The sequence below is a fragment of the Manis pentadactyla genome, chromosome 4 (genome assembly GCF_030020395.1).
Source record: "Manis pentadactyla isolate mManPen7 chromosome 4, mManPen7.hap1, whole genome shotgun sequence".
Taxonomy (NCBI): domain Eukaryota; kingdom Metazoa; phylum Chordata; class Mammalia; order Pholidota; family Manidae; genus Manis; species Manis pentadactyla.
This window is the reverse complement of record NC_080022.1, coordinates 185,419,590-185,441,316: the sequence shown is the minus strand read 5'-3', so window position 1 is coordinate 185,441,316 and position 21,727 is coordinate 185,419,590. Positions and strand designations below refer to the sequence as shown.

The following is a 21,727-nucleotide window of genomic DNA, read 5'->3' as shown; positions in this document are numbered from 1 at the left end:
CTACTTCTATAGCTTTTCTTCTTCCTTCCTAATTACAACCCTTAAATAGAATTCGTGCCTCATATCAAATTTACCGAGTATCATAATTCTTCCAAGTGGTAAAGATACCTCAAGACAAATGCTGGGCATAGAAGCTACAGGGCATAAATATGCAAAGAAATAAAAAGCTAACCATTTCAAACAATAAGGCTTCTCTCTCACTTACCAACTTTACATTTCCCTGTATGGCCCTGGAAGATGACTGGTTAGCCAGAGACGGGTAAGATTCCTCAAGGGAGGAACAACCTAAGACAGGCACAGTCGCAGGGGGGCCATCAGGTGAGAAATTGGGGATCAACAGAGGTGAGGCTTAGAACCTCACCCCCCCATTCTGAGAGAAATCTTCTGCATATGTAGATGTTTTATTGCCCTTGTCTAGCTTGGATTAACACATAGTCTACAGGCACACACCTGATCATCTACATTTGCTCTCTTACAACACTAAACTATGTTTTCTACCTATATCTTGTATCTACCTACCACTTCAGCATTTTATTAAAAATAATAATAATAAAGAGAGAAATGTGGTATCCACATATAAATCAAGTATAAAAACCAAATGAGTATTCATATTTGAACTGACTGTTTATAGTTCATAATGCATGAGCAAAACCAAAAGTTTCTGTGATGACTGCCCTTGTACTGTTCACCATGTAACTTATTCACTATGTAAGAATTTGTTCTCCATGTAAGAACTTGTTTGTTATGCCTCAGAAGATTGGAGACTGACGAAAATTAGGCTTGGGGTGGATTAATGATTGTGCATTGAGCATTGACTCCCCTATACAGAATTTTATTGTTGTTAACAACCATTTGATCAATAAATATGAGAGATGCCCTCACAAAAAATAAAAAAATAAAAAAAAAAAGGACAGACTTCCAATGGTAAAATAAATAAGTATCCGGGATGTAATGTATAGCATAAGGAATATAGTCAAGATATTGTAACAGCTTGGTAGGGTGATAGCTGGAACCTAGAATTATGTATATAAATGTTTTATCACTGTGTTGTACACTTGAAACTAATGTAATGTAATACTGTGTGTCAACTATCCTTCAATAAAAAATAATTATCTAAAAAAAAAAAAAGGAAACTATATTTAAAGAATTAAGGAAGGCAGGGAGGGATATGCAAAAAAAAAAAGAATTAAAGAATTAATGATAATGATGATTCATGAAGTAGAGAATGTTAATCAAGGGATGGAAATTGTTTTTTAAGAAACCAAATAGAAATTCTGGAGTTGAAAAGCATAATCACTGAAATGGAAAATTCTCTAGAGGGGCTCAAGAATAGATCTGATTTTGCAGAATCATCAGCCAACATGAAGCTAGATTGACAGATTATGCAATCTGAAGAACACTTAAGAAAAACATGAGGAAAATGAGGTTCCTCAAAAAAACGTGGAAACACCATCAAGACACCAGCATATGCATGATGGAAAGGAGGAGAGAGAAAAATACTCAAAGAAATTATAGTTGGAAACTCCCCCAAGTTGGTGACAAACTCCAGTCTACACATTAAAGCCCAACAAGATTCAGGTTGGATAAATACAAAGAGAACCACACCCAGATACATCATAGTCAAGATGTGGAAAGCCAAAGATAACTTCTTGAAAGCCTCAAGAAACAACAATCTTATACAAGTGTTAGTAAGTTTCACATCTGAACTCTCTTCAAAAACACTGGAGGCCAGGGGTGGTGGGAAGGTATATCCCAAGGGCTGGAAGGAAACAGGTGCCGACCCAAAACCTGGCATCAGGCCGGGCTGCCAAGCGAGCATTCAGAAAGGAAAGAAGGGCAAAGACACTACAAATTAACCAAAATCTTACAGAACTCTTTGCTCACAGACTGTCCTTACAAGAAGTACCTGAAGTTCTTCAAGCAGAAAGGAAACAACCCCAAACAGTCATTTGAATCTCATGACCAATCAAAAAATTATGTACACAGTGATAAAAGACGGTGTACTTATTTATTTGTATTCCTTAACTTATTTAAAAAGCAGTTACATAAAACAATATGTATAAAACTGTGTGTTGTTGGGCTTATAACATGCAGAAATGTTAATATACTTGACAATAACACAAAAGAAGGTGGTAAGATGAAGCTTATCAAAGGAAACAACAGCACAGGTAATACAAACCTACATGAAGAAATAGAGACCCGGAAGTGGTAAATAAGAATATTGACATTTTTTAACTTCCAGAAATATACTCATCCTCTCCTTTTTTCCCTTTGCTTCTTTAAAATACATAAAATTCCACAAAGCAATAATTATAAGAATGTATTGTTATTGTGTACCATATGCAGACATAAAATGTATAACAAGATTATCATGAGACGAGGGAGGAAAAGAACTCTATAGAGTTAAAGTTTCTATTTCTTTTTTTTTTTTTTCCCCTGGATAATTATTTTTTATTGAAGGGTAGTTGACACACAGTATTACATTAGTTTCAGGTGTACAACACAGTGATTCAACATTTATATACATGATAATTCTAGGTACCAGCTATCACCATACCAAGCTGTTACAACATTTTGACTATATTCCTTATGCTATACATTACATCCCGGTTACTTATTTATTTTACAATTGGAAGTGTGTTTATATATATATATATATATGTATATATTTTGTGTGTGTGTATGTGTGAGGGCATCTCTCATATTTATTGATCAAATGGTTGTTAACAACAATAAAATTCTGTATAGGGGAGTCAATGCTCAATGCACAATCATTAATCCACCCCAAGCCTAATTTTCGTCAGTCTCCAATCTTCTGAGGCATAACAAACAAGTTCTTACATGGAGAACAAATTCTTACATAGTGAATAAGTTACATGGTGAACAGTACAAGGGCAGTCATCACAGAAACTTTCGGTTTTGCTCATGCATTATGAACTATAAACAGTTCAAATATGAATACTCTTTTGATTTTTATACTTGATTTATATGTGGATACCACATTTCTCTCTTTATTATTATTATTTTTAATAAAATGCTGAAGTGGTAGGTAGATACGAGATAAAGGTAGAAAACATAGTTTAGTGTTGTAAGAGAGCAAATGTAGATGATCAGGTGTGTGCCTGTAGACTATGTGTTAATCCAAGCTAGACCAGGGCAATAAAACATCCACGTACGCAGAAGATTTCTCTCAGAACAGGAGGGGGGAGGTTCTAAGCCTCACCTCTGTTGATCCCCATTTTCTCACCTGATGGCCCCCCTGCGACTGTGCCTGTCTTAGGTTGTTCCTCCCTTGAGGAATCTTACCCGTCTCTGGCTAAAAGTTTCTATTTCTTACCGGAATTAAGTTAAGAAGGAGATTCCAGTAAGTGAATACATCTGTTAAAAGATCTGGAACAATTTTAAGTCCAATAGCAAACAGTAAGAAAACAACACACAAAAACAAGTTAAAAAGCATTAAATGAATTTAAACATTATGTTAGAAAATACTCTCTTAAAATGAACAGAAGTAGTAAAGGAGGAGAAGAACAAAGTAATCATGAGACATAAAAACCAAAAAGCAAAACGGTAGATATAAATCCCCCATATCAATAATATCACTAAGTGTGAGTGGTTTAAACAATCTGCTCAAAAGGCAAAAATATCCTGCTGCATCAAAAAGACAACAACCAAGATCCAATGATAAGCTATCTACAAAAGACACACGTTAGATTCAAAGATGCAAAATGGTTATAAGGGATGAAAAAATTACTCCATACGTATGGCAACCATAAGAGGGTCAGAGTAATATCAGACAAATAGTCTTTAAGATTAAAAACTGTTCCTAGAGATAAAGAGGGACATTTTATAATGATTTTTTTAAAAGGCCATTCTATCAAGAAGGTATAACAGTTATAAAAACACTTGTACATCTAACAACAGACATCCAAAATACACAAGACAAAACCTGACGGACTTGCTGGGACAGGGGACAATTCCACAGTAACAGCTGGGAACTTCTATACTTCATTTTCAATAGGGGACACAATTGTCAAGCAGAATATGACAGAGGTGAAGATTATGAACCTAACAACCTACCAGACATCTGTTAGATTATAAGCCTAACAGATATCTGTAAAACGCCCCACCCAACAACAGAACCCACATTCTTCTTGTGTACATGGATATTTTTTAGAACAGGCCATAGGCTAAGCTATGAACCTCAGTAGATTTTAAAGGGTTGAAATCACACAGACTTTGTTCTCCAACCACAAGGAATTAAATTAAAAATTAACAACAGAAAGAAATTTGGGGAATTCACAAATACGTGGAAATTAATGCTCATAAATAACCAATGGGTCAAAGAAGTCACCAGGGGAAAATTAGAAAATATTTTGAGATATGTGAAAATGAAGCAATTACAGGATGTAGCCGAGGGCATGCCTAGAAGGAAATGTGAAACCTCTATTTAAGAAAGGAGGAATATTTCAAAAAAGTTAACCTGACCTTCCACTTTGGGGAACTAGAAAGGAGAGCAACCTAAACCCAGTGCACGTAGAAAGAAGGAAATAATAAAAATGAGTGTGAACAGATGAAATACAGAATAGAAGAACAGCAGAGGATGCCCTGGGGTGGGCAGTGGTTTCTGAGAGGACATCTATAGGAGCAGGCTGCCCCCAGAATGTGCCACTTCGGCATGAAGATTATTTTGAACTGAAAACCACCAGGGCCCAAAAGACACAGGAAAAAACTTTGAGCTCCTTCCAACTAGAAGAATTCCATGCTTCGTATCTGTATGAGAGTCGTGATTTTTCCTTTTACTGAAAATTACCTTTTAAGAATGCTTATCTGCATGGCCAGTAAATAGAAAAAACTAAAGTCTCTGATGATATTTGAAAAACTACTGGAAAGTCAGTTTTCACGAAAACCTGTGTTTCTCTGGCTCTCCCGCTCTGCACAGGCACCTTGGGCTGGAACCTGAGAGCAGGGGACCAGGGCTCTCCACTATCCTGCCCCCCACCAGCTGGCTGCAGGAACTCCAAGCCCAAGCCCCACTTGAGGTGGTGAGAGGCCCAGACTGTGTACAGGAGCTCGGCTGGCTCTCCATGCTCTGTGGGTGTCGGACGGCGCTGACAGCCAGTGCCTGCTCCAAAGCGGGTGGTGAGATGAAAGAGACACTCCAGTTAGTCAAACCAGGGCTGAGGGTAAGAAGACGCCTTCCCACCGTTCACTCCATTTGCCTAGCATTGCAAACAGGTGCCAGGTACCAGGTGGAGGGTAACTGCTCGAGCTGAGCGTGCAGGCGAACACTGGGCAGACGGTTAGTAAAGGCGAAGAGTTATGATTTGATATGAGTCTATTCAGAAAATGTTCAGAGTCAGTGTGTGAGCACCTGCAGGTTAGTTGTGCTCGGAGAGAAAGGGAGACTGAACGGTACTAAGAGAGATGGCCCTCCTTGCTGCCAGCCATCCTCTGGGACAGTTACAGTGTATGGTATGGATAAAGGGAGCCTGTCACATGTGTCTATTATTCATCCAGTCACTTCAGAAGCATGTTTTTCTGTCTTTCATCCTCCCTGGGGAAGGTGGCTTAAGCATTTATTGGTGCATGCCCTGGGCGAAAGCCAGGGACATTGCATACGGAATTGGGAGCTTTGCATACAGAGGAACACGCACAGCCATGTGTGCGTAACAAACCCAGGTCCCCAGATCCTCAAAGCCCCGGGCTGCACTTCCCCCTTCCGCTGCTGGAAAACACCTGTGTGTTTCAACTAACTGTAAGCAGTATTTTACAAATTATTAACCCACCGCACTTTATGGAGGACTGCTACTCAGAATTTTCTAAGTTCTCTAACAATTGATTTTGATAGTTTTTCTCTGAGTTAATTCCTCAGAGACAATGCTCTAAGAATGCCATCTATATAGGCCGGTTCACTCTGTGATCTTGGGCAGGATGCTCACTTACCGAGGCGATTTCCTCCACTGTAACATGGGGCTGATAATTGTGCTCAGCTCCTCGAGTGGCCGCAAGGCTGCATCAGCATGTGCACAGCATTCTGAGCACCTGGCTCAGAAGAGCACGGCCGCCGTGACCTCAGATCAGGAGCTGGGAAGGCTGAACAGAATGGCTACCGATCAGGGGTTCTCAACTTGGCCACACATCACAGCCACAAAAAATATACACTACTGGAAAAATACCCACCTCCAGAGTTTAGGGTTTAATTGGCTGAGGTGTAGCCCGGGCATTGGGATGTTTTAAAGCTTAATCCTCATGTGCACCCCAGATTGAGAGCTTCTGCTCTAAATGCTTTGGAAAGGGGACATTCTGGCAGCTCCAGTCAGTGGTTTCTCAGTGCAGAGATTGCTGTGGGCTGAGAGGTTCTCCGACCTAAATGGGTTCCCTGTATTTTTCTTATAAAACCCATGTTGAGTGCAGAGGTCATGCAAGGTTCTTGCCGCCCGCGGCTTGTTCGAGGTCCCCAAGGGCTTGGAGCCTCATGAAAGTGATGCATGTTTCTCATAAAGTTCTGCATTCAGAAACTGGCTTCAGAAACAAAGAAAAGGCAGGTGAACTTGTTTGAACAAAAGGAGTTTCTCTTCCTTCCAGCCGCATCAGCCTACAAGCCTTCATAAAGCAGCAGCGGTGGCTCCTCCTTCCTCTGGCTCTGTGGTTACCAGGGTGTCTCCCTGTAGGACAAATGGTGGCACTCCCTGGCCAGGAGATCCCAGGGGCTAAACTCTCTGCTGTCCACATCAAAGCTCCAAGATATGCAGAAATTTCCTGCAGGGCCTGACACCCCAGCATGAAGCTGTACCGGTGGAGACTCGGGCACCTGGGCCGCGCTGTCCGGTGGCTCTTGCCGCTGGCCCTGCTGCTCTTCCTCCTGTTCACCCTGCCTTCTCTTGTTAAGGAACCCAGTACAAAGCCGTCCAGGTAAGAGTCTGACCCTTTCCAGGCTCCTCATAATTTACTAGAGGAAATTGAAAACTACAGCCCAGGGAGGATTGAAGAACTCTGTAGACATGGCAGAGGCCACATGGGACATGTGTGCACACACAGTGGCATCCGCATGTGGCATGTGGTGTCAGGGATCAACAATATTGTCGGGAACCACAGGCAGGGAGAGCGAAGGGGGCCCTCCGGGGACACAGACGTGGCAGGAGTGGGCAAACCCAGGTGCTGCAGGTGCTGTGGGCTTGTCCAGGGGACATGCAGGCAGGCGTTCGATTACAATGGCCCTGGGTCTTCAGAGGTATAGGTACAAAACAAGGCTGTTTTCGCCTCTGCTACTGTGAGTAATAAGAGCAGCTTTGGGGTTAGTTCTGACATGTCATTCTTGGTGTCCTAAAGCAAAAGATTTATCCTGTGTATTCCATTCATTCCAAAATCATACCGTCCCTGAGGAGTCTGTCAGAAAATGGGAGACCTCTCACTTGGGCAGGCAGCTTAAATTCCGGGTCTCAGGTTAGTCCTGGGACTAACTGTTAGACCGGATTTCTTATAACATAAACACGTCTCCAGCAGTGAGAGACCCTTTCTCTCCAGACTCAGCTGTTTGGGAATGTTTTTGTTTCACTATGCTTAAAACTTGAAAGTCATACACGTTTATGAGAAAGAAACTCATAAAGTTTTTTAAAATACAGAAAGGTAAAGCAAGAAGTGAGGGTCTCTCCACTATACCGCCATCTCTACCCACCCTTCAGGGGTGACACTCTGGATTCTTTGGTGTCTATGTACTTATTATGTCACTGTAGCCAACACCTCTATGGCACTTCCTCCTGTATGCCAGCCACTATTCTAAATGCTTTATATGTATTAGCTCCCTTGTTCTTAGGGTTATGAGTATACTGAGACAAAGGAAATCTAGTTCACCCTGCTAATTAGTCACAGGGCCAGGATTCAAACCCAGGTGTACTGGGTCAATGGCCTGTGTTCTGTACCTTATGTCATACAAGCCCTTACAACAACTGGATAAATGGGTAAGTAGATAGGAAGTAGGTAGATAGACAATACAGTGATATGATACATGATACTTGATAGATAGATAGATAGATAGATAGATAGATAGATAGATAGATAGATAGATACAGACAGAGGATGGCTAGAAATAGATAGTTATCACACTGTACACACTGTTCCACAGGTTTCCTTTTTAAATCAGCTCTAATCATGGACATCTTTCTGTGTTGGCACACACAGGTCTAATCCCTTCTTTTGCATGGCTGCGTAGCATTCTGCAGAATGGAATCATTTATTTAACTAGTCCCTATCAGTCGATGCTCACGTTGCCACTTGTTTCCCACATACCTTCATGCACTCATGTAGTATTTCTGTAGCTAGATTCCTAGAAGCAGAATTGCCAAAACAATAGGTATGTTTACATCAAATGTCAGTGGATTCCCTCGAGGCATTCTCTGAGAAGTCTGCACCAACAGGTGTGAGAGTTAACTTTCTCCTCTGTGGCAACATTGGGTATCACTAGCATTTTTCATGATGATTGTCTGGTATGAAAACTGGGGCACAGGGAGTCACAGATACGGCTGCCGTTAGGATGGGGAGGCAGACAACCGTGCTTGCAGGTCTGGTATGTGCATCTGTAAGTCGGCGTGCAGTCAAAGAAGAGTCAAAAAAGCAGCCAGTGAAACCAGAGCAGTTCCCCATGTACAGGGCACCACCTCTTCAGACTAAATACGTTGAAGAGCAGTCTGGTCATTTACAAACGGGCTTTGCATCCGTCCACACTACAACTGGCTGGTGCAAGGGTATTTATGTCTTTGTGAAAAATGGGATAATGGGTACAGTACCGTTTGGAAAAGATGCATATGTCTACCTGAAGACTCCACCTTGCAATTTTCATCCAAAAATTGGAGTGGCTACGGTTTCAGGTTTGGCAGGCTCAGTTTCAGCCAGAAAAGGTTCTAGGTTTAAGAAAATTGCTTATCCACTGGGACTGACCACGATAGGAGCAACTGTTTGCTGCCCAGTCAGTCAGTACTAATCGCAAAAGTAACTGGAAATAAGGCCTATGCTACAAGCCAGCAAATTCATGAAGCAGTCAAATCACTGTGGGCAAAACACAGCCAGGGAGAGTCATTTCCTGAGCCTGAAGATAAAGCTAAGCTAGCAAGCTCTACAGAAATAGAAGCACCTGCAAAGACAGCTCTTGACCTGAAACCCTCAGTGCCTTTGGCAACAGAGCTTAGCTACAAGACAAAGACCAACTCAGAATCCACCTTGGATACCATACAGTTTGTGCCTGACCCCAATCTCCTGGGTCACAGGTACAGCTCTAGAAGCTGAAATAGTCTGCCTAGTGAACTACAAGGTGCAAATAATGATGAAAAATCATGCGATGGGTGACACTGATGCACAGAGTATATATAACCTAAACTAGGTTTTCCCCTTACAACGTCCAATAGTCAGTCTGACCAGTTCCATAAATGACTAAAACACAGACTGTGAATACAATCCAAACAATACTAAAAAGTTGATGAGGAAGCAGAGGCAGATGTGTTAGGATGCATCTGAATTTCAAGAGTGCTTATAAAAAATAAAAGTGTGTAAATACATGAACACCAGTGAGACTAAAATCTGAAAAAATATGTATGTGCATACATATAAATATTTATTCATCTATACGTGTATATATATATGCTTTAGCTTTTCCAAATTAATGTCAGCTAAATTAGAATGGTGTGCGGAAGGATGTGTTCCCTTATTCCTGCCCCCTCCCCCTTTTTTTCTTCCATTTTCCAGAGCCGGAATAAAATATCTACATTATATGACAAAAAAAATAACAAGTCTAATCATCTGATGGGCACAAATTGTTTCTCTTTTTAATTTGTATTTCTCAGGCCACTAGTGAATTTGAGGACCCACTTAAGTTTATAAATCAAGAGTGACTGGTTCATATTTCTTGCTCTTTTTAAAAATTAAATTATTTTTCTTATTTTTAGGAGCTTTTGGTATATTAGGGATATTAACTGTTTTCTACCATACTAACAATACCTCAAATGTTTTCACCAGCCTGATGCTTGTTTTTATTGTGTTGTTTATAGTATCTTATGTCCTACATAAGTCAGTTTTTTATGTAGGTAAAATTACTTTATCTTTTCCCTGATAGCCCTTGAAATTTATGCTGTTTTTAGAAAAGTGTGTAGATTATATAAATTGCCTCCTCTATTTTCTATTTATATTTTCATACTTTTGTTCTTTAAGCTTTAAATAGTTCACCTATCTGAAATATATTTTTGTGCATGGCGTGATTCTGGGTTTGTACATGTTGGAACTCTTTCAGTCAGAAGTGACAGAAGCCCAGCTCAGCCAGACATACGTAGGGGGACGAGGGAAAGAGAGCAGCCCGGAGGCTTATAGGATTCCTGGTGAGACTCTTGGTGGGGGTGCGCTGCAGCAGACGCACTCGTGGTCTCAGGAGGCCTGGTCCCCGCCCCCAGCCCACGCTCCCGAGTTCAGAGGAGACCTGAGTAGACTGGGGACTGTTTCTGGTCTGGGGATTTCAGAAGGTGGAGGGCGGTTGGGACTGTCCACCGTGTGACGTCTTGGGAAGAGGACCAGACCCGCTCTGCCCCATCGGGGCCTTCACAGCCCAGGAGGCTGTGGAGGGCAGCTCGGCCCTTCCTGTGGCTCACAGGATGGGTCAGAGTCCCAGGAATGCGCCATTACCTGTGGGAGCCAGGTAATGGGATATCCAGTCCTGAAAAATGTTTGGGGACAATCAGCTCTGTTGGGGCAGCAGGAGATGAGGTCCTGGGGAGACCTTTGTGAGGGGTTCCTCAGTGGAAAATGGAGTACTGACCCGGCAGAAACCACCATGTCAGCAGGACCCTCGCATCTGACTGAAGCCCTCTGCACGCCCTCTCCCCAGAGTGACAATACCAGGAGATATTAATACCAGGAGAGCTAGGCCTCCCAAAGGAAGGGGAGAGGAGACGGTCTCAGGGCCGTGGTTCTTGCTGCCCCTCCTGCCAGCTTCCCCAACCTCCCCTGCCTCTCCTGCCCGATCCCCCAAAGCAGGGGTCCTGGCTCTGACAAGGGCGGTCAAGGAGCGTGGGGCCAAGGGCCAATGCACAAGGCTTTTCGGCAGGGAGGTGACCTCATGAAAGTGTCATTTTTAAGTGATTGGTCTGTCAAAAGTGAGCGCGACAGGTCGGAAGGACTGAGTCCTCGTTTGGGCTCCAACTGCAGGGTGGGAGGCGGCTGACTTCACAAGCAGGTTTTCCCGATGTGAGGGGAGGACCAGGGCCAAGTGGAAGGAGTGGAAAATCAAGAGGCGGGTTGAAGGAGCCAGGAGGGGGATAAGAAGAGGGGCAAGGGAGGGCGGCTTAGTGACCAGGAGACATAATGGTCCACCTTTACCCTGGGCAAAGGGCTGTGATAAGAGCAGACACAAAGGGAGCTGTAGAATGTCAGCCCCAGGTCATAATCCCTGTGGTGTTTGCACTTTTATGACCGGTCACTGTCTTCACAGTTTTTTCCAAATCGTGACCTACCCTCAGGAGTTTTCCAAGTATTATTTCTGATCTTCCCAATTGTTGCCCAGGATTAATATTCTTATTCTTTTACAAAAATGAAGCCGATGAAGCTGGAAAAGGTTAAGCCTAATTCCACCAAGCCAGGAAGTAGCAAAACAGGTATTTGAACATAGGGGATTTGGGCAAATGTTATACTTTTCCACCTCCTCATGTTGCTGACTCTCAAGAGACGAAATCTCCTGGAGGAGAGACACATATGTAAAACAAAAGAACGCACATGACATTAGTAGTAGTGACAAATAACCGCAATAATGTCAAATGTGACAATTGTTATGGGAGCAAATTGGAAAGAGTGCCTCCACCCGGGGACTGGGTACGGAGAAATCCCGGACACGGTAGCATTTGCATAATGCCTGAGCTGTGTGACATTTAAGCAAGCAGGAACCCTGCAAATTAAAGAAACAGTGTAAGCCAAGGTGCAGAAATGGGAAAAGGCAGGATGTGTTAGGAATGAGAGACTGATTGATGATTAATTTCACTAACCCTGAAAGGGAGCTCACAGCGTGCCAGGTGCTGGTATTAGGAATTAATGATTACTATTCACAGGTCAAGCTTTTGGATAGATACTATTATTAGGACCTCTCCTTTATAGATAAAATAGGTTGGGTAACTTATCCAAGGTCACCCTGGTACGTTAAGCCAGGCTCCGGAGTCCATGCCTCCAGCAGAGACACCAGGCTGGCATCAGACCCCCACAAACACCCCTATCTTTCTCTATCACATCCATCAGGACACAATGTCATGAATCCAAAGTGTATTTTTTTCTGCCAGACTGAGTTTCTTGTGGGCAGGAAGTATCCTATTTGTCTCCACTTCTCCAGTAATTTGAACAGGTCCTGGACACAGTGTAGGTGTAACACAGTTAAATGCCTGTTGGCAAAAGAAAGAATGCATGGCCTTCAATAGCATGCCAGAAGTTTAAACTTTATTCTGTAGCTATTACAAATGTTAGAGTAAGGGGGTAACTTGATTAAACGTGTGCTTTATTCGGATGACTCTGTCGATAGAGTATAGGGTAGATGGTTGGGGGGAGGGTGGCTTTAGGGGAGTGAGGCTGGGGCGGTCTTGATGGCTTAGGACCGAGTCAGTGAGGCCCTGGGCCAGATGGCTATGGAGACAGGGGGACTAGGCAGAAAAGACATACATTGGATCAGCTGGATTTGGCAACAAATAAGATGACGGGAGGAAGTTTAATAAATCATAGAATTAAAGACAATTCTATGATTTCAACGCTAGGTTACTGGACTACCTTTCCTATCATCCAAAAACAAACCGAAGTTCCCCAAACTGGCAGAACTTTCGGTCCGGGTCTCCAATTAGCTCCCTGATGTGCAGATAGAATCTAAGACCATGTCTCCACCTGGCGGGGGTCTCTAGTCTGGAATAAATTTGTCTTGGAAGATTCTACGCCTTGTTTTGGCTTTAGTGATGATCACTGAGAGTGAGTTGTAAAATCAAGCCTACAGATTCTGTTTTTTATCTTATTTTGTTTTAGTCTAAGAAATGCAACTTTATTTTCTATACTTTCCTGATTTCTGATTCTGGACCCCATCCACTAAGCTGTAGAAGAACTGAGCCATCCCTACTGCTCTGCCCCACCTTCAGGCTGGCATAGGGGGCTCCCTGACGTGGAGCCGAGGCAGGGAGGGGCTGCCTGGCTCCTGGCCGTCCCCACCTCCGGCTCTTTCATGTCCACTTGGCTTGGGGTGAGAACTTCCAGCAACACTGTCTGTGGTCCTGTCTTCCTAGGTTCAGCATGCAGAGGTCTTGCTAGACTCCCGGCACACTACAAGGAAGTAGGGTACAGGGCCCCCCTGACCTTGGGACCCACAGAGCTCTCTGTTGTCTCCCTCCCCCTCATACTCCTCCCCACCCAGAGTCAATCTTTCTAGGCAGGGAGCAATGGTGGTAGGAATTCAAAAATCCTCCAAGCCAATTTATCTATTTCATCAAACCTTCTCCCCACTTGAGGGGTTCGGTATGTGAGGGGAAAGCCAGAAGGTCTTGCTGAAATGGATTCTTCATTTTCCAGCTCTTAGGGCCCCATGTGTCCACGGAGGCAATGACCAGCTGGCTCTACCTGCTGGCGGTGGGCGGGATGCAGGTACCAGCAGAGAAGGGAGGAAAACAATTAAATAACATTCCAAATACTAACTCTCAGTACAGTAGGCATAGAAAAGGGACCCGGATGTTTGTGCTGTACGGTGTCAAAGCAGATTCTTTGAAGGGGTACAGTTTTCAGGTTGGTATGCTGTTATACTTTCATTCATTTTCCCCTTTTTTGGTAATGAGCATGCATTGTTTCTAAAAAAGGGAAAATCAGAAAAGTTCATTTCTGCAGAAAGTCGCAGGAGCAAAAGACCCATTTAGGCATCACTTCTGTACTGAGGCGCACCGTGTCCCCAGGCTGTATCTCCACCATCTCCCACTCATGACTTACATCACACCTGTCACACTTTACTGCAGCTAAATGCAGACATTCAGGCCTGTTGCCCTATCAGATCTTGGGCTTCTTAAGATCAGCGACTATAGCTTTCTTACCTTTAATCCCTAACAGATAGCTCTCAATGCCTGACCTGTAATTACCACTCAATAAATACTTCCGGAATCAGTGTTGCACTGTTTTTTCAAATCCTCACAGATTTTCAAAAACATGTCTCATTTGGATTTCAGAGTTTTTGCATTAACTTTTTATTCTTATGGAGGTAGCACACACATTTTTTAACTGAATGGGATTACAAGGCTTACATCAAAACAGAGCCGTCTCCTGCCTTCTCCAGGGTCCCGGTGCCCAAGGCAACCACTTGTACTCCTGCTTTTCCTTTTGGTACTTACCGCCGTACTTCTGAGTAACACCACGGCCTGCTATTTCTTCATTTCTCAACTAAGTGGTTAAGGGCTACAAATGAGATATCATTTACCCGTGGCCTGTCACCTCTTTAGCTGTTCGTCCCTGGACATGTGAGCCCAAAGGGAGCTGATGGGCCTGTGACAGCTGCTGTGTGTCATCCAGCTTTGGCACCTGACCCAGGGCAACTAGCATACTTTTGTATAACATAGTATTTTTCAAAGTCCCTTTTATATGGGCTTGTCAAATCCTCACAGGTTTTGTGAGACAGATATTAAGATTCTCACTTAACAGATGAGAAAACAGAGGCGCAAAGATCAAGATCACACAGCTGGCTGGGGAGGGGCCAGGCTAGAACTCAGCCAGGCTACTTTCCTCCCCACAGGCTCTGCTGCCCTTTGCCAAGCGCCAAGTGTTAGTTCTCTTTCAGATTCAAGTTCAACATTTGAAGAGAGCTGGTGGATTCAAGAGGTTAAGTCATGGGCAGGTGACAGACCGCCACACTGCAGAGCGTGTGACTCCTGTCACCATGCGGGAGGCTGGCTCAGCCTGCCCTGGCGGCCGCCCTAGTCATCTGGAAGCAGAAATGATAAAAGCCCGATCGTGGGGTTACTGAGTGCTGCCGAGGCTGGAGGGGCCTGTGCGGAGTCTCTCAGGGGGGAATTTTGCCCCAAAGGGCAGCAGGGAACGCTGCCCACTCATCGCCTGGACGTGCTCCTCTCTCGGAACGGGGATGGGCGAGGAGAGGAAAGTTACTCTCCCTCAAGGCCACTCTCTCAAGGGGGTCAGGAATGTCACCTGAACTTGGAATAACTCCTAAATGAATTTTACGCAGGTGTGATTATCCCAAAAGGGACAACCTAGGTACCTGATACAGGAGACAAAAACAAACTTTGCTTTAAGCAACCTTGGTTTGCAAGGCTGAGTTCCCAGCCACTAGGCCACATGGGTTTGGTGTATCTGTGATTCTTGACCTGTACCTGCCATTGTGTTAAAAACCTTGTCTTATGTGGTTACCTGGGGTCTCCTGGCCCCACCCCAGCCAAGGTCTTCCCTAGTCTGCTAAACTCTCACGCCAAGGCTGCTGCCTGTGGGGCTGGGGAGCCGTGCCTGTGCATGCATTTGTGTGTCCTTGGGAGGGGGAATGTCCACCTTTAAGCCAGCTTCCCATCATTCCGGCCACAGGGAGTCCAGTTAGGTGAATGGAATCTCGGGGTGCTCCGGACTCCCAGCTCAGGGGAAGTTCTGGAAACTGGATCAGCTGCTGAAGCAATGCAGGGTTGACTCGGTTGTATTCCCCCATTTGTTCCCTGTGTATATTGTCCCCGTTAGGATTTAAAGGCTGAAAATGAAACAGATGAATTGACTTCGATTTGTAAAAAGAACACCCAGAATAACAACAGATACAGATTTGTGCATATGAAGAGAATTAAGGCAGATTAAGGCAAAGTACAACTTCTAATCATCCGAACAACTTGTAGACTGTAGACGCATCTAAAATTTCAAAGCGAAGTTCTGAAATGTAAATCATTCGCATGTGAAAACATTCAGGATTTCCCATGGAAAATACTTTCGAAAAGAAAAGCAGAAGGGCTGGTTTCCATTTCAGATAAGACCCTGAAGGGCTATGTGGACAGCAGAGGAGTTTGGGAAGTTCCAGGCCCAGCTCACTAAGTGAGGCTCCGTGCCCAGAGCCCTGACGTGGGGGGAGGGAGGAAGGGCCCCACCACGGAACCAGCGGGGTGCTCCCCTGTCCAGGAGACGCAGAGCAGAAGCAGGGAAAACCAGGCGTGTAACCCTGGAGAGCAAAGCACACTTGAACCGAGGGCCAGAGACAAAATGAGTTCTGATGGTGGGGATCATGGAGGGAGAGCCAGCCATGTGAGGACATGAGCTCAGGGCACGTCTGTGCGACCACCTGCTCATCATGCGGCAGACACACGGAGCCCAGGGCCCTTCCAGGGCCTGAACCATAGAACGGCAGAGCCCAGAACTATTTAGGGAATCAAAGGGTCTTTTGCTGTTTGCTTTTTATTGAAGACTAATTGACACATAATATTGTACTAGTTTCAGGTATACAACATAGTGAATTGAGATTTATATACATTATATACATTATGAACTGCTCACCACACTAAGTCTAGTTACCATCTGCCACCACACAATGTTGTTACAGTGTGATTGACTAGATGCCCTATGCTGTATCTTACATCCCTGTGACTTAGTATTTATTTAATAACTTAATTCCCTACACCTATTTTGCCCATCCCCCTGCCCCCACCCCCTCTCCCCTCTGGCAACCGTCAATTTTGTTCTCTGTATTTATGAGTCTGTTTCTGTTTTATTTTGTTTTTTAGATTCCACCTATAGGTATAATCATATGGTATTTGTCTTTCTTTGTCTGACTTATTTCACTTAGCATAATGCCCTCTAGGTCCATTCATGCTATTGCAAAAGGCAAGATTTATTTTTCATGGCTGAGTAATATTCCATTGTGTATATACATCACATCTTCTTCATCCATTCACCTATGAATGGACACTTAGGTTGCTTCCATATGCTGGTTATTGTAACTAATGCTGCAGAACATGAGGGTGCAGATATCTTTTCGAATCAGTCTTTTCATTTTCTTCAGACAAATACCTGGAAGGGGAATTGCTGGATCAGCAAGGAGGTCACTTGAGCTCTTTTCTTATCCTTGATAAAACAATCTTCTCCTCCTTCTGGATTTATTAGTGACCTTTGATTTGTGGTATTACTGCCAAATTTCAATTTGGCCAACTTCTTCAACGTGATAGCAACCTCAGCATTCCCCTGTGTTTACTCTAGTACATGCTCTGTTCTTGAGAAATACTGCTCTCTTACCAACAGTTGTTTCATGGCTTCAGGCATAAGTGAAATTTGACCTTTTGCCATTTCTTTGCTTCCGGGTTCCCCTTGGTGATGTGTACTTAAGAATTTAGAGGGAGGAGGCTGCCAGGTAATTTTTCTTTTATTTGTTTCATTTACTGAACAGAGCTATGTGATCCCTTCCAATGATAAAGTTGTTTTTTTAAAGTGCAACATTTTACATTTTTACCTCTCAAATAGATCAGAGTTATGACATTAATTATGCTGGGATGTGATCTGTGATTGATCTGCCTGTTCCTCCGAAGTAGAGGCCCCTTACTAGAAAGGTGCCCTTGCCCCAGCCCTGCCCACAGTGGATACATTCAGGATCACAGAGAGCCTGGACAAGACGGATACAGGGACACAGGGCACTGGCACTCAGCATATGGACAGAAGCAATCTGAGCATTCAGTAAATACCATACATGAGCTGCAGGAAATGCCTGGATAAACACCCACATCCCTAGCAATCACAGGTGTATTTAACCATAGGGAACTGAAGTGAAACTAAATTACACAATTTTGTCACTAGCTGGGTCATTGCCGTAACTTCCTGTAAAAGGGGAACAAGTCACCAGGATCTTGCAGCATTTGCAAGCAGAGCAGTCCCCGCTTTTGCCTCTAGGTGGCACTGCAGAGAGGAAGGCCTTGTGCCCTCTGTCGGCTCCGGCCACCTGATCCCTAAGCAGGTGGCCAGCTGTTTGTGCTGCATGCTTGAGATGTGTAGGTAAAAAAACACCCCTGCCTTATCATCTCCCCAGTCAGCCACGTTAAGGTGCTTACAGTTTAGAAGGAAGACGTCTGCAGGCCTCCCGAGGTTCAGAGGTGGGAAGCAGAGATCAATTGCCCAAGAGTCGTAGCTGAGTAAGGAGAGCTGTTTGCCACACAGAGTTCATACCCAGGCTTTTGTTGTGTGGCAAGCTTGGAGCTTAAGCTCAATTGTCAGATTAAATGGAAATAGAGTGAGTCTCATCCCTAAATAAAGTGAGTGGCATACACTCACTACTAAATAAAGGTGGCATAAACTGATCAAGAGTACGTTCTGGACTAACTCAAGTTTTCCACTCTGCATTCAGTAATACTGTCTGGACACTTTGGGGTGCCTGCCCAGCTCGTGAGCCAGTAATCCCCTCTTCCTCTTGGGACTGTCTTTCTCCCATGCACAGGGTGGACCCAGCATGTCACTCGCCATGTGACCCAGAACCCTGGCCAGGAATGGAGAAGGGACCCAAGCGGGCCAGAGTCTCTCCTGTAGAAATTAACACCTGGGAGCAAAGAGAGAACAGTTGTTATGGGGCAGCCCTGTCATCCACCACCAGGCAGGACAGAAGAAGACAGCAGGTGTGGGGAGTGGAGGTAGGGACAGGGACAAAGCCTCAAAGGGAGAATACTGGCTCCTTCCAGGCCCTTCTAGAGGCTCAATATCTCTTGTTCTTGGGTTCCTTCAGGCACTTTCCATCCTTATAATAAATTTCCCCCTTTTTTTTCCTTGGTTAAAAACCCTTGCTTGAAGGCTGTCAGCCCTTCCAGGCTGCCCTATGTCGTAGTCCAGCCTGTCTCATGCCTTTCTCTCCTTCCTGGTCTGAAACATCTCTCATTCTAGTTACTTCTTTGAGCCATCTAACTAAGGCAGAGGCATTCGCTACATAAAGCCTGTTATAAGTATGGGTGACCCAAGGAGGAAAGACCCCCAGGGGTAAGAAGCAACCACACCAATGCTAGCCCTTTCCCACCGACCCTCAGAGAATTTATGTCCTTGTTCAGTTCAAAGGTCAGAACAAAGAGTGTCCCTCCTGGAGGACCTGAATAAATGTTCCTGCTTGGGGCCCAGGAAGGCAGGAAATACCAAATACTGTGTCAACCAGGAGGGCTGGCCACAAGGGGTGGGAGGTCCTCATCGAGGAAGGGCTAACACAGGAAATCTGCCTGTTGCCTGGATCGCCTTGGGCCGGCTCTGCAGTTTTGTAGGAATGAAAAAGTTCCCTTGTCTTCTGCCTTTAGTAACAATAACTGTGTATTCCGTGTATTCAAATCTGTATTCCTGGGACTTACTCAGCTTGATGCACAGACTAAACATTTAGTAAACATTTCTTGAATGAAATATTCTTCCATATGTACACATTTCAAATTCGATTCTGCTTTTGTTTAAATCCGTTTCTTTTTGGGCTCAGAAAGCCTTTTGAAAGCACTGATGTGACGTGGCTGCAAGGGCTGCATAGAGTGATTTCTGCTGCTGTGGAGTTTGTAACTTAAGAGAGAGATGACATTGCCGCTGAATAAATATACCCCCAAACATGACTGATTTGATGACAGACAGGGCTTTAGCACTGACCCTGGTCAGGCTACCTTCAGAGGCTTCCTCAGGCTCACGCCTTCCCCAGCACATCCCCTAATGAAGAATTGGATGTTTATTTGTGTGATTTGTCATTCCCTTAATATCACAGGCTTCATGGAAGGAGAAATGTATCTGGTTAAGCCCAACACTGAGGCCCCAGAAACTAGTACAATGCTCACGGGAGATGCTCACTAAATATTTGCTGCATGAAAGAATCAATTCGTAATTGTTGAGTTGGGGGGTGTGGGTAGAAATCAAAGCTGCAACAGGAGGAGTTGGAGACCAGGCCACGTAGATCTCTGATGTGCACATGGTAGACCCACATTGACGGGGAACAGAGCATCTCTGGGATTGGGGGACTTCTTGGGTTGAGTATGTATTTTGTGCCAGATGCTGAGCACATGTCAGTTCATGCTCACAGCAGACTTCTCTCAAAAGCAAAAGGCAAAAGTCCATTTTAGAGACAAGAAAACTGAGGGTCAGGTAGGTTAAGAAGATTTCTCCCAGTCACACCAGCTGGAAGTGCTAGGAGTCTTGGTCAGCTCCACCTGGCACACGTTCGTGCTCTTTCTTTTCCTCTTTGTGCAGTCACATGTGGCTTAGAAAGTGCAGAAATAAGGGGCGCTTAGGACAAGGGTGACCGAGATGAACCAGGGGTGCCTGGGATGCTGGGAAAAAGAGCAGGAGATAAGGCCCCCCTGCAGCCCACCTGGTAATGGCGAGGTCACCAGAGAGGATTCCTTTTGCCAGGGCTCCCAGGAATCCCCCCAAACCCGTGTAGCACAGGGACCCCTCTACAAAGTCCGACTAGAGGACTGTGCAGAGCAGAGGATGCAGCTTCCACTGCAGAACATCTGACATGAATTTGCATAAATTAAGTGAAACTTTTGATAGCCTCAATAAAAGTAAAAAATGTAAAGAAGGTGAAGTAAATACAATCCCTGGAGCCAGAAACCTGAGAGCCAGAAGTCAAACCAGCCACCTGCATCTGTCTTGTACCACTGCTAGGAAAAGCATTCCAGGGTGGAGATCCACTCATGTGCGCCTCGCCCTGTTCCAGTACCCCTGCCCCCTTCACCCACTGACATTCTTCAGAAGCTCCTCCTGGACAAGGGAACAAGTGATACAGTTCAAATTCCTTAGTTTGACGTACAATGCAAATCCTAATCTGGCCCTGCCTCCCTGTTTGGGAGCAGCCCCTGCTCAGACAGGGTCACCTGCCCACAGCCCCTTCCCTGTGCCCACTGAAATCGCACATTCCCCAGGACAACTCGGGTTCCGTATTCTAATTACCCAACTCCTCTTCATTAGCGCTCCTCTTACCCACAGCTGGGAAACACACCTTTCATTCGTGGTCCCCAGCATCAAACAGGAGATGCGGGCTCTTGACAAAACTTGCTGAGCATGTGTATTTTTCCTAAGAATGCCAACAAGCAACAGTTGTTTTTAAGCAGTGTGTGAAGTAGTTAAGACAGCTCTTTCAAAATTAAGGTTGACAGCTATAATCTTAATATGAACGCGGCTTTCCCATTTCCTGGTGACCAAGGTTACCTTCGTTACCTGTGCTGCATTAAGAAAATAAAGAGGTCAACTGAATCCTACAGATATTAGGTGACAGGACCAGGGTCACACAAATGCATTCTTAGAACTGCCTGTGAGGCATAGAGTGGACGCTGGGGGCCACTAAGGAGTGGGCACGGAGGGTGGTGCTGGGTGAGCATTTCGGCTCTGTTCCTGGCTTCCAGCTCTGGCACCCCAAACTCTGTGCCACAGCCAAGGTGCCCTTATCAGTCAGAGGTGAGTGTCCAGACCCACTGTCAAAGGTGCAGCTTGATTTGGGGGAGTGGATGGTGTAACCCCTCCCCTCATCTCTCCTGGAAACTGGCCAAATTCCACCTGAGGCATCAGAATAAACACTAATTCTGCTTCTGACCTGCTTCCACAATCCTTGGCCTTCATCAAAAGTTATCTCCGTCCCTAGGCACCAGAATATGGAGAACATGAAAGAAAGGTCTCTGGAGTGGCTACAGAATGCTACACCCCAGGCACCCACAGCAGAAAGGAGGACAGCTGGCCGTGCGGTGTCAGCACGAGGGGACAGCAAGCTGGGGGCAGGCCCCGGAGC

The 21,727-nt window shown here is 44.7% G+C and overlaps 1 long non-coding RNA gene and 1 pseudogene across 2 annotated transcripts; both read left to right on the top strand.

Annotated features, from left to right (window-relative positions):
* Nucleotides 1-5,607: 5,607 nt before the first annotated feature.
* On the top strand, nt 5,608-21,725 carry LOC130683614 (uncharacterized). Of its 2 annotated transcripts, none has more exons than XR_008997469.1 (3): nt 5,608-5,755; nt 6,586-6,912; nt 21,584-21,725. It is a non-coding gene; the product is annotated as an uncharacterized LOC130683614 (long non-coding RNA). The 2 variants fall into 2 exon arrangements; XR_008997470.1 differs by having other exon boundaries at nt 5,622-5,755; nt 6,672-6,912.
* Nucleotides 8,385-9,615, top strand: LOC118919896 (MICOS complex subunit MIC27-like; annotated as a pseudogene).
* Nucleotides 21,726-21,727: the final 2 nt, after the last annotated feature.